Source organism: Ptychodera flava, chromosome 10, assembly GCF_041260155.1.
Source record: "Ptychodera flava strain L36383 chromosome 10, AS_Pfla_20210202, whole genome shotgun sequence".
Taxonomy (NCBI): domain Eukaryota; kingdom Metazoa; phylum Hemichordata; class Enteropneusta; family Ptychoderidae; genus Ptychodera; species Ptychodera flava.
The window spans coordinates 17,128,729-17,140,458 of NC_091937.1; the positions used below are offsets into that span (position 1 = coordinate 17,128,729).

General features: G+C 36.0%; 1 long non-coding RNA gene across 1 annotated transcript; it reads right to left on the bottom strand.

Annotated features, from left to right (window-relative positions):
• Positions 1-501: 501 nt before the first annotated feature.
• On the bottom strand, positions 502-11,454 carry LOC139142129 (uncharacterized). Its single transcript, XR_011554304.1, has 3 exons — positions 11,280-11,454; positions 8,281-8,454; positions 502-778 (listed from the first exon to the last, which is right to left on the bottom strand). It is a non-coding gene; the product is annotated as an uncharacterized lncRNA (long non-coding RNA).
• Positions 11,455-11,730: the final 276 nt, after the last annotated feature.

Sequence of the window (11,730 nt, forward strand, 5' to 3'; positions counted from 1 at the left end):
GAGTTTAAATTATGTTGTCGATAAGTCTGTTGATGTACCAACGTTTAGAAAATTGGCAGATTTCAAAGTTTTACTCTCAGTCTCCCGGTAGTGTGATTGTTCATAAATAGCTACATTTCCATATTCTTAGATACGCATTTTCAAAGTTTCCCCCCTAAAATTTTAATATAAAAATTCTGATTTGCATGTATATATTGGTATGCTGTCTTTGCCTTCTTGTACCCCATTAGAAAGCAAACTGTAATTGTCAATTACTTTACAAAACCAACCTTATCTACATAAATTCTACACCACACAGTCGAAGTCTTGATCTGATGTGTAAAAACAGTAAAATTATTTTCAAAATGTATAGAATGACGTAAACAACAAACTGATATCTAAACATTCCTCAAGGTCAGTATTGAATTTGTTCTGCGTATATCGTCATTCTACAAAACATTGCATTTGCTAAATTAAATTCATTATAGACAAAATGATAAAAATGTGCTTACCGTGACATTCAGTATCATTCTGCTGTATTCTTTGTACCTGTTTTGTATCAGCACATCTAGTTCCCAGACATAATATGTTGAAGCAGGTCCCTCTGGGAGTTTCATCGGTGGCGTCAGTGGGTCAGGTGCAAAGTAAAAGTCGCTTCCATATATATCCCCTCCACTTGTCAACTGTATGCGGAGTGAGAGCCCCTCTCGCATAGAGCTACTTGTATCTGAAGTATAATGTTCTTCACCAGTTTCCCAATCTTCACAAACCACGTAAAAGTCTGTTTTACTGGCGTATCCTGTTTGAAGGACAATATATATATATATATATATATATATATATATATATATATATATATATATATATATATATATATATATATATATATATATATATTTATATATGTATATGTATATATATAATGTGAGAAATGGAAAACATGACTGTTCATATTGCCCCCTGGCATGTTTGTCGTTACGTAGTAGTAGTAGTAGTAGTAGTAGTAGTAGTAGTAGTAGTAGTAGTAGTACTAGTAGTAGTAGTAGTACTAGTACTAGTACTAGTAGCAGCAGTAGTACTAGTACTAGTAGTTTTTAGTTTTTCAAAAATCTTTATCTTAAAGACGTCCCTATTTAAAAAAGATTTTTTACCATGTCAGGAACAATGAAAAATGTAAGTTAAACAAAAACTAAATTAAAATCACTACAAAATGATGGTCGGCATTAAACAGAAAACTTCATGAATAACATGGTAATAATAATCATAAACCGATCACTTGATAGTTCAAAAAGGTGCCACAAACTACCAGTGAACAAAAGCAGGGCAGTTTCCTATTTATGAAAATTGAGTTAACCATCATGAGTGTCACAAAGTATGCCATGAAAACCCAAATAATATTAAAATAATATTAAAAGCATGTCAACTTTCACTTTCAACTTTTCAACTTTTCACTTTCATTTTGCCAAGGTAAAACTAAACGAATCGTTTTAGTAGAAATAACATGTAGAAGCGGTTAATTGTTTGGACATTCAAGGAAAGTATGTAAAAGTGAATCATTATCATCAGAGCGAGAACAGTTGGCATCTGATAGAAAACCAGCACGGAACAAAAATGAACTAGTTTGATGGGCTCCGTGCCTAACTGTGCCGTTGTAAATCCCCCTCTTTGTTTACAGTGGTATCACAACGACATGCAGCAAAGTTTGAAATGATTGAATGCGAAATGTTCAACTGTCCCTCCACATTTGTGTCAAATCTGTCCGGTAAACATGTAAAATAATAAACCATTATCAAGTACTTGTAAATCGAACTTTTCTTTGTTTTGCACAGAAAAACATTATTTGCAGATGAAACAATAAATATTATCGCGCGCATTGTTTAGATGCTTTTTAAAAAATGGACAGGAACTAGCCTTGTACATATATAGTTAAGACAAATAAATAATACGCTGTATATGAATCACAACGTTATCACACGAATCTGAAGAAGTTAATAAACGATTGCCCACTGAATTGAAAAGGTCACATGGATTGGTAACTTACGCATTGACAAAGGCTGGTACAGAAAAAAGGAGACTTATGAATGGGATGCAAAATGAGTGGGTTTTCAAAGAAAGGCTCTTTTAAAATATCAAGAACACAAGGAGGGATTCCTTTACGAAGTTTGTCAACACTATTCCGACAAGAATTATGTAACAAATCAAGAAAAGCGGGAATAAAAGCATCAAGAAAGTCAATGAAAGTTGTTCGAAGTAACTGTTTGTCACAATGGTGACCACCAACTCTTCTTAAATAAAAATATGTGAAATGATACGACGGGTGATTAACATCATGATACAATTACCTTTGAATATAACTAAGATGTAAAGAAATGCGATGCTTGTTCGGATTGATAAGGCATTGACCACCTTCAATATCTCGTAATTACAGTGTTTCCGATGGAAGACAATGATGTTTTTGAAAAATCTGAGAAACAAGGTTTAAAGGTAAGAAATTATTTGTTCATCGGGAGTTGCACAAGTCAATCTGTCAAGTAATCATGATGCACTCAGCTGATTAATGACCAAAACACGACCTGTGCAAGACATACCAGGTGCAAATGCCGACCTATGCTTCACTTTGTTTTCAGTGATGTTCAATGATTCACACCAATTTTCTGAAGCTAATCATTCGCATTACCAACATACAACCAAGCAGTTTTAACCCTGTTGAGTTCCATTTGGTATTGAATGGAGTGGCGATACGATTTCGCCAACGACCAAAATCATCATATCTGGTAATGAAAACGTCAACATCATCCGCATACACAGAAAGGCAGGCACTACGACGAGGTACTTCTGGTGTGATGAATCCCCTTATGTTACTTTTATTCCTATTCTTATCTAGAAAGCATTTAAAATTCTGTCCTGTAAGAAATGCACATTACAAAAAAATGTTGCGATTTGGCCAATGTACATACATTATTTTGAAAGAACATTACGTAGACGAATTGAGACAGCTTTCATGACAATTTTCTAATCACTACATAACAAGCTAATGGGTCTTTAGTTCCAGACTAATGTGTTGTCTCCGGCATTCGGATGACGACTCAGCACTGCTCTCCGACAAGAAACAGCAAGCTGATCATTACGGTAACACTTATGAAAACTTTATGAAGGTCTTGACCAATAACAGACCAGAATGTTTTGTAGATTTATTAGGAAAACCATCCATTCCGGGAGACTGTCAGTTGAAAGTTGTTCAACAGCGAAGGTAAGTTCATCATGTTTCACCATCAAGATAATCACGGTGTTCCTGGTTTAATTGCACCAAATTGTCGAGAATTGCCGATTAGGCATCAATGTAAACAACTCCAGCAGAACAAAGATCCTTCTAGAGACTGTAAAAAACATATTGAATTTCATCAGGATTTCCCGTTATTGAGTCCTCAGCACGTTTCATATGAATAATGGGCATTTACTAACCCCTCTCTCCTTCAAGAGAAAAGATGAAACTTTGAAAGATCACTAAACGTAATTGATTGCAAGATCGTACATCTGCACCTCTACTTTCCAGGTCTACCAATTGAGCTAGAGAACATTTCTTTTGTTGGTATTTATCAAAGAGACGTTTATCTTCATGTAAACGTTTCTCAAGTTCTCGAATTTCCTTTTCTAAATGCCATTTATCCCATTTCAGGTTGTACTGGTTCGAAGCCCAATACTGCTGGGGTAAAGTCTGATTTTCCATTTTCCAATCTCCCACCATATCCATAAATCACAATATTCAATTTGTTGCTGTCTCGAGTTTAACCAAACATGCGTAATGATTTCTTTTTACAGATCATGCTTTAAGATGCTTGTCTTGAGACACCATATTGGGTTACGATGGTACTCTTAACTGTACCAATGAATGGTCAGAAAACGTGAGCGCAGAATGATGTATTGAAGCCAACGTGATGCGTGATTTCGTCCACTTGTTGATGTAAATCCTGTCAAGACGAGCCTTTTTGTCATATCTGTGCCACGTGTAATTACGACTGCCCCAACCCAACCCAGCAGAGATTGAGCCACGTTCTACAACGGACAGTATTGCGAATGACAATGCAACCCCTTGGTTACACTTGGAACCAAGAAAACCAAAATTTGTTATTATATATCACTGCATAAAAACAAAGAACTATGTGCGGGTGACCATTTGCCCGACGTAAGAAGCGAAGTACATAGTCCTTTGTTCGGGCTGTAATATTTTTGTAACATGCCGATCGTGTATTGTTTTATTTCGAAGGCTTTGGGTTAAAATGCCAAAAACTCAATATCTTAACTTCACTAAAATCAATTGCATTTTGCATCATTTTCATAAAATATTCATTTTGTTGTCTATGTATGTATGTATGTATGTATGTATGTATGTATGTATGTATGTATGTATGTATGTATGTATGTATGCATGCATGTATGTATGTATGTATTTATACGACTAGTTTTCAATCGGGTTCGAACCCACAACATACTGCATCAGTCGCCTAGCGGAGAGGCCACAGAAAGAACCGCTCTGCTAAATCTCCACTCCCAAAAAAGAGTGGTTCAATAGCCGGCAAAGTTGTTACATTTTTTTGACTGAGACCGCTCCACACGTTGTAGAGTTCGTGAAGCACTCATGCACGCATGCTTACTATCACACATGGCACATAGAAAACTTTATCGAAGCGAAGAAACGAATTCATCGCTTTAACTGGGTGAACGATAACCTTGGGGACAATTCTGTCCACCAGCAGAGCTACCAACCCAGGTTAGAAAATACGGCTAGTTTTCAATCGGGTTCGAACCCACAACATACGGCATCAGTCGCCTAGCGGAGAGGCCAAAGAGAGAACCGCTCGGCTAAATCTCCACTCCCCAAAAAGAGTGGTTCAATAGCAGGCTAAGTTGTTACATTTTTCTGACTGAGACCGCTCCACACGTTGTAAAGTTCGTGAAGCACTCACGCACGCATGCTCACTGTCATATGTATGTATGTATGTATGTATGTATGTATGTATGTATGTATGTATGTATGTATGTATGTATGTATGTATGTATGTATGTATGTATGTATGTATGTATGTATGTATGTATGTATGTATGTATGTATGTATGTATGTATGTATCTATCTATCTATCTATCTATCTATCTATCTATCTATCTGCTGACATACACTCCGAAATAAACGCAATATTGTGTATGAAGGCGCATCGTTCATTGTAGATGGCATCGTGATTGGTCATATCAGTCAAAAACTATGCAATTTTGCTCACAAAATGTAAAACTGGTAGAAAGTAAAACAACGTAAGATGCACTGGAGCAATTGCTTTCGTATTTAAAACACATATTCTTAACATTTCCTTATCTAACTTTGGTGTCCGACCGGGATTATGATGGTATTGTCGATCACTCTGTAGTGTGTCGGGGCCGACAAGGCTGGTATTCGGTGATAACGGGGTGTAAGGAAGACTAGGTAGCGAATACTATAAGTCCCAAATGCTACTTTATGCAACTAGACACTACACTACAGTAATAATGACTAGCTGAAGACTAGCTGAAAACCGAACATTTGCATATGTATGACTTTATATTAGGGACTGGACACAAATTACAGGGGGGGTGGGCCGGTGTTTTTTGGGGGTGGGTCGCCATTTTTCGCGCAAGCATTTTTGAAGGGTCATAAAATTTTGTGCAAGCCTATGGGGGAGGGTCACCTTTTTTCATGCATCAAAGCTGAAATTGCATGTGCACGTTATGGAATACTGAAAAAAGAAAAAATACCTCCTGGCACTTTCATTTTCTGCCATTACCATTTTCGGCGCGCCCTTCGGGTGCAACTTTCAGGTATAATAAACAATGTATTGATGATCCAAGCAGCCACATTGATTTAAGTTGTCATGATTTCTACTTATTCAACACTATTGTGCATAACTGTCCCCTATAATGACTCTTTCAATAACAATTTGGAGATTACTTATTTGACATCATTCTCTCATTGACAATACATTGGGTATAGGTCGGTGTCAAACGTTTATGTCACTGTATGTACATTTTTTTAATTTTTTGAGGACATTGACAGAATACAAACTGTTCAGAATAGTGCATAGTGTGATCAATAACAACTGGAAGCTTCAGGTCGAACAACTTTTGAATAACAATTTAGGATCAGATAACCTATGAGTTATTTGTAGTTTCCTCATAGCCTACAATGTATAGTGAATCAACATTCTGGTGAAATTCCAAAATCAAATTTCTTGCACAACCATTGACTTGAAACCACTCTAGTCTAATCATGAATATTAATACTAATAATTAGGTGTACATAAATGTACAGGTTTACCAAGTTTTGTATTGGAAAAAAAATTATTCATAGTTTCAACATAGACTGCCATGTATAGTGAATGGACATTTCAGTGAAATTCCAAAATCAAATTTCTTGCACACCCATTGACTTGAAACTACTCTAGTCTAATCATGAACATTAATACCAATAATCAAGTGTACATAAATGCACAGATTTTCCTATTTTTGTATTGGAAAAAAATTATTCATAGTTTCATCATAGACTGCCATGTATAGTAATCGACATTTAAGTGATATGCCAAATCAAATTTCTTGCACAACCATTGACTTGAAACCACTCTAGTCTAATCATGAATATTAATACTAATAATTAGGTGTACATAAATGCACAGGTTTACCAAGTTTTGTATTGGAAAAAAATTATTCATAGTTTCATCATAGACTGCCATGTATAGTGAATGGACATTTCAGTGAAATTCCAAAATCAAATTTCTTGCACACCCATTGTCTTGAAACTACTCTAGTCTAATCATGAACATTAATACCAATAATCAAGTGTACATAAATGCACAGATTTTCCTATTTTTGTATTAGAAAAAACTTATTCACAGTTTCATCATAGACTGCCATGTATAGTAAATCGACATTTAAGTGATATGCCAAAATCAAATTTCTTGCACAACCATTGACTTGAAACCACTCTAGTCTAATCATGAACATTAGTACCAATAATTGAGTGTACATAGATGCACAGATTTACCTATTTTTGCATTGGAAAAAAATTATTTATAGGGTTTCACCATAGACTGCCATGTATAGTGAATCCACATTTTGGTGAAATTCCAAAATCAAATTTCTTGCACACACATGGACTTGTAACCACTCTAGTCTAATCAAGAACATAAATATCAATAATCAAGCATACATAAATACACAGATTTGCCAAGTTTTGTATTTAAAAAAATTATTCATAGTTTCTTCATAGACTACAATGTATAATGGATCCACATTTCACTGAGCGAAATTCCAAAAACAAAGTTATTGTACACAGATGCATGTGTTACCACTCTCTTCTAATCAAGCAAATTATGTCAATTATTCAGGGTCATATATACACAAATAGTGCATATTTTTAATTCTGAAAATTTTTTTTTACAGTTTTGTCATAGACTCCCATGTATAGTGGATCAACATTTTATGCGAAATTCCAAAAACAAAGTTATTGTACACAGATGCACATTTTACCACCCTCTTCTAATCAAGTACAATTATGTCAATTATTCAGGGTCCATATATGCACAAATAGTGCAAATTTTTAATTCTTAAAATCTTTCGACAGTTTTGTCATAGACTCCCATGTATAGTTTTGTCATAGACTCCCATGTATAGTGAATCAACATTTTGACAGAAATTCCAAAATCAAATATCTTGTTCACATGTGCACTTGTAAACAACCCATGCTAATCAAGTATATCTATATCAGTTATTAAACATCTGTATATGAACAGATATAGCTAGTTTTATACTGGAAAATACACGTTCGTAGTTTTCTTGTAGTCGACTACATGTATAGTGAATCAACATTATCGATAAAATCTAAAAATTACATTTTTTGTACAGGCATGCACTTTTTACCTGCCACTTCAAGCAATTTAGTACATTTACATGAATAACACACATATGATTTGATATTTCTTGGACAACGCGTTATATCGGCCACATTTTGTCTTCCTTTCGGGAGGGCGACTTAAAAAGCATAGCAAGTCAGAAGGGGGTCTTTAACACATTGCGGGTTTTTTGGGGGGGTATTGAGTAACAGGGGAGGGTCACTTATTTTCATGCACGGATAAGGGGGAGGGTCACTAATTTTTGTGCATGAACTTTTGAAGGGTCACTATTTTTTACGCAGCGGTTTTTCGAAAAACACCGGCCCAACCCCCCCCCCCCCCTGTAATTTATGTCCAGTCCCTTATGTAGTCTATAATTTATAGTTGTACCTTGTTCTGGTATGATCTCACATGTACCACCATATGGGGAATGAGCTGTAATGAATCTGTGAGTGGCATTAAAATCTTCAGAAGAATTTTTGCCCCTCACGAATGCCTTTAGCTGATATGCCGACCCCTTTCTGAGTGAACCTCCTTTGATCACAAGTGATGTACCACGATTTCCTGTAGGGAATAATAGACTATTGATATCAAAACAAAGCCCAGATTCATGCTGTGTCATTCGTCATCACATCGAAGATCACAATCATTACAGGTTTAGAAAGCAGACAGCAGGTAAATGGTTTCACAGAAATGCACACAAACATGCAACATACAAGAACGCAGTTACGATTTGGAATGAATTATGGAAGGCCCTGATGGGTCTATTTAGATCAAGTGATCTCAGGATTTTGGCACAGCTATCCCTTTGCAAGTATGCCTCTTCGCATTTGCATCCTTAAATTTATCCGTTAATGTGTTGATGAAGTCGAGGAAGTAAAATGCGGCCTGAATTAACGACAAAAAGTATCGGCCAACAGTCATGTGAATGACGCAGGTTTCCAATTTTTCCCTTTTCCATGATTTTCAATTGATAATTTGCTGGACACTAAGTCATCAACATTTGACTTTGCACAATGGCTCTCGAATATAATCTACGTTTGTCTTTGTCGCAGTCTTACTGACAATCAAGTCCTTGAGAGACTTTGCACCTCCTTATTTGACCGAAAGGTTTTTTATCGAAATTGGGAATTTGATTTTCTAAACGATCAATAATTGCAGTCAATGTAATTTGTATCTTCGAGAAAGTTCAACACTGCCGAGGTCAAAGCCCCCTTTCTTTCTAGTTTACTGGTGTTTTGAATGAAATTCCCGCATCGATTAGAAAATGTTCAGATTTGCGTCTTTCAAAGTAAAATTATATGCTTATATTTTGGTGCAATGAACAAATGGTAGTTCAGATTTAGATTTATTCCATTATTTTGTGTTACGTAATCCAGATGTTAGTTTTAGTTTTCTTGTACTGACGCCCTTAAATTAGTTGTTTCTACGTACTTTGTCCCATTTCAAAGAGAACTCTTTGCAACTTAATTTACAACTCAGACCAACCTCTTTACACCACGTCTATGAATAATTAACAATGGCAATACATTTCTCAAGATTGGCCCGTTGGCAGCATTTACTGACAATGTATAATAGGTTTGTATATGACATATAAAACATTTGAGCGTCCAATGTCCCAGTGCCCGATAAAATTGATTTCAATCATAAATCCTGCAAAAATGCCGATAAATTGCTACGGCCCAAAGGCGCCCCATTTTGTACGGTATATAGCGTCCCGAATTTTCGCCACACATACGTGGAGTGTGCGTTCAGAGAGTCAATTTCACCTCCCGCGTCATGTTGAAAATTTCGCCGTATTTCCTTGCTGCACATCTAAATGTTAATGAAAGAGCAACAGGTCATATTTCCCGTATATGCTGCCCATAGAATTATAATGTTTTGGGAAGAATTTCACAAGGGAATTCCAAAAATACGTAAGCGATAAGAGACATGTGCAAAATCAAGTAAAAACACATTCAACAGCAAAACGATCTTTAACTCGTCATTTCATAAAAATAAGAGGAAAACTAAAAAACAAAACCATAGAGTTTTAGTTACCCTTCATGATATGTGTAATACCAAATATTATATGAAAATAACAGCGAAATGAAAAAGTTAAACCAACGGTTTTTTCAGATGTATTTTTCATTTTACGATGTGTCTAATCTGCTCGATTTCCCATAGAAAACAATGGCGTTTAATGTACTGAACAGACCGTACAACTTTCGCTCGTTCAAATTTCTCATTTCTGAACCAATTATAGTGAAAAGTGGCACGGTGTTTCCTTGATATATATACAAAATTGCTGTCGTTTTAGTTTTTTGAATTTCTCGACAAAACTTGTTTTAGTTGCATTTTATTTTTCCGATCGCTAAAGTTTTGCTCTTGCCCTCAATAAAATGGCGATCTTACGGCGTTTGCATATGCAGAATCAGGGTCTTATATTGACCCATTTTCAGCATTTTAATCGGTTAGCGTCTCATAAATTGTACAGACCAAATACCAGTCAGGTTGTTGTAATTTATACCAAATTTTGGCGAATATAAACTATGAAAATTCCAATAAACTGCAAAACTAACACAGAACAGAGGCGAACGGGCGTAGAGTCTCCACTGTAATCGTGCAGTGAACGTTATCGATCGATATCCTTTTGTCCGAAATTGATACATTGTTGTCTCGCTCACTCGCGTGTAGTCCCCCGTTCACAATGGCGCCAAACTAGGCCGAGGTGCGCCAAAATGTGCTGAAACGTACGTAAAAGTATCACCAAAACTGTAAAAATTGTCGTCGATTTAATTTCAGTACAGGAAACCAACGGATACCTTGATGTTAAAGTGTATAAGTCAATATATGGGTTATTGTGGAGATGTTTATGACGTGACCTCAACACACGAGCGCCCGGCACAAGCGGCGCCCAAGCAGATTTTCGATCGATAATTTATTGAAAATAAATTGATACAATGTTCGCCGTTGTCAATAGCGACCGGCTGAGAGCGCTGTTCGATAGTAATTATGCTTCGCGGAATACCGTACACTGAGGCAGCTGTGTTAGTTAATCGTCTATGTTGTGATGTTGTGATATTCCAAGCTCTTCTAAAACCGAACCGAGAAACCAAGCTGTTCTAAAGAGTCTGCAGTTGGCATTTAAAGATGCAAATTCGTGCTTTTTTAACTTGTAAGAATACCCTATCAAAGTAGACTTGATCGATGCTAATTGCACTGATTAACATATTCCTACATGGACAGCATATCACACTAAATTCCGCAGCACATGCATAAACTGTGCATTGATTTGTTCTTGTTTATGTGATTTGCTAAGAATTTCAAGTGCCTTCATCAATTATAACGCACATATCATGTAGAACAGTTAAGCACATCACACTATAAGAAACATGAAAAGAGTTTACCCAGAAATATGAAGTCTGAAAAGTTAGCAACGGGATGGTAACTTTCTGTGCTGATGTTCAATTCATCTAAACTCCAATCGTATGACACGTCCGTGTCTATTTCATCAAATGTTTCAGCTTCAGCTTCAACCTGCATAGATGTTGTGTAGGATGCACCTACTCTGGCACCACAATTGAGTACACACCTTTAAATTCAGCAAAATAACAAATGCATGTAAAATCAAATAAAAAAATTATACAACGTTACAAAATTTCAAACACAAGACGCATTGAACAAATGCTAAAGGAAGACAGAAATGCATTTTGATTTGCAACATGTCGTCAAAACAAAGTCACTAATCAAAACCATAAAAGTTAATGCGTGACCAGACCGTTTAGAATAATATATCAAAAATATATTTAAAATGGAATGTAGAACCATCTTGACCAACGACTTTGGTTAATTTTATAT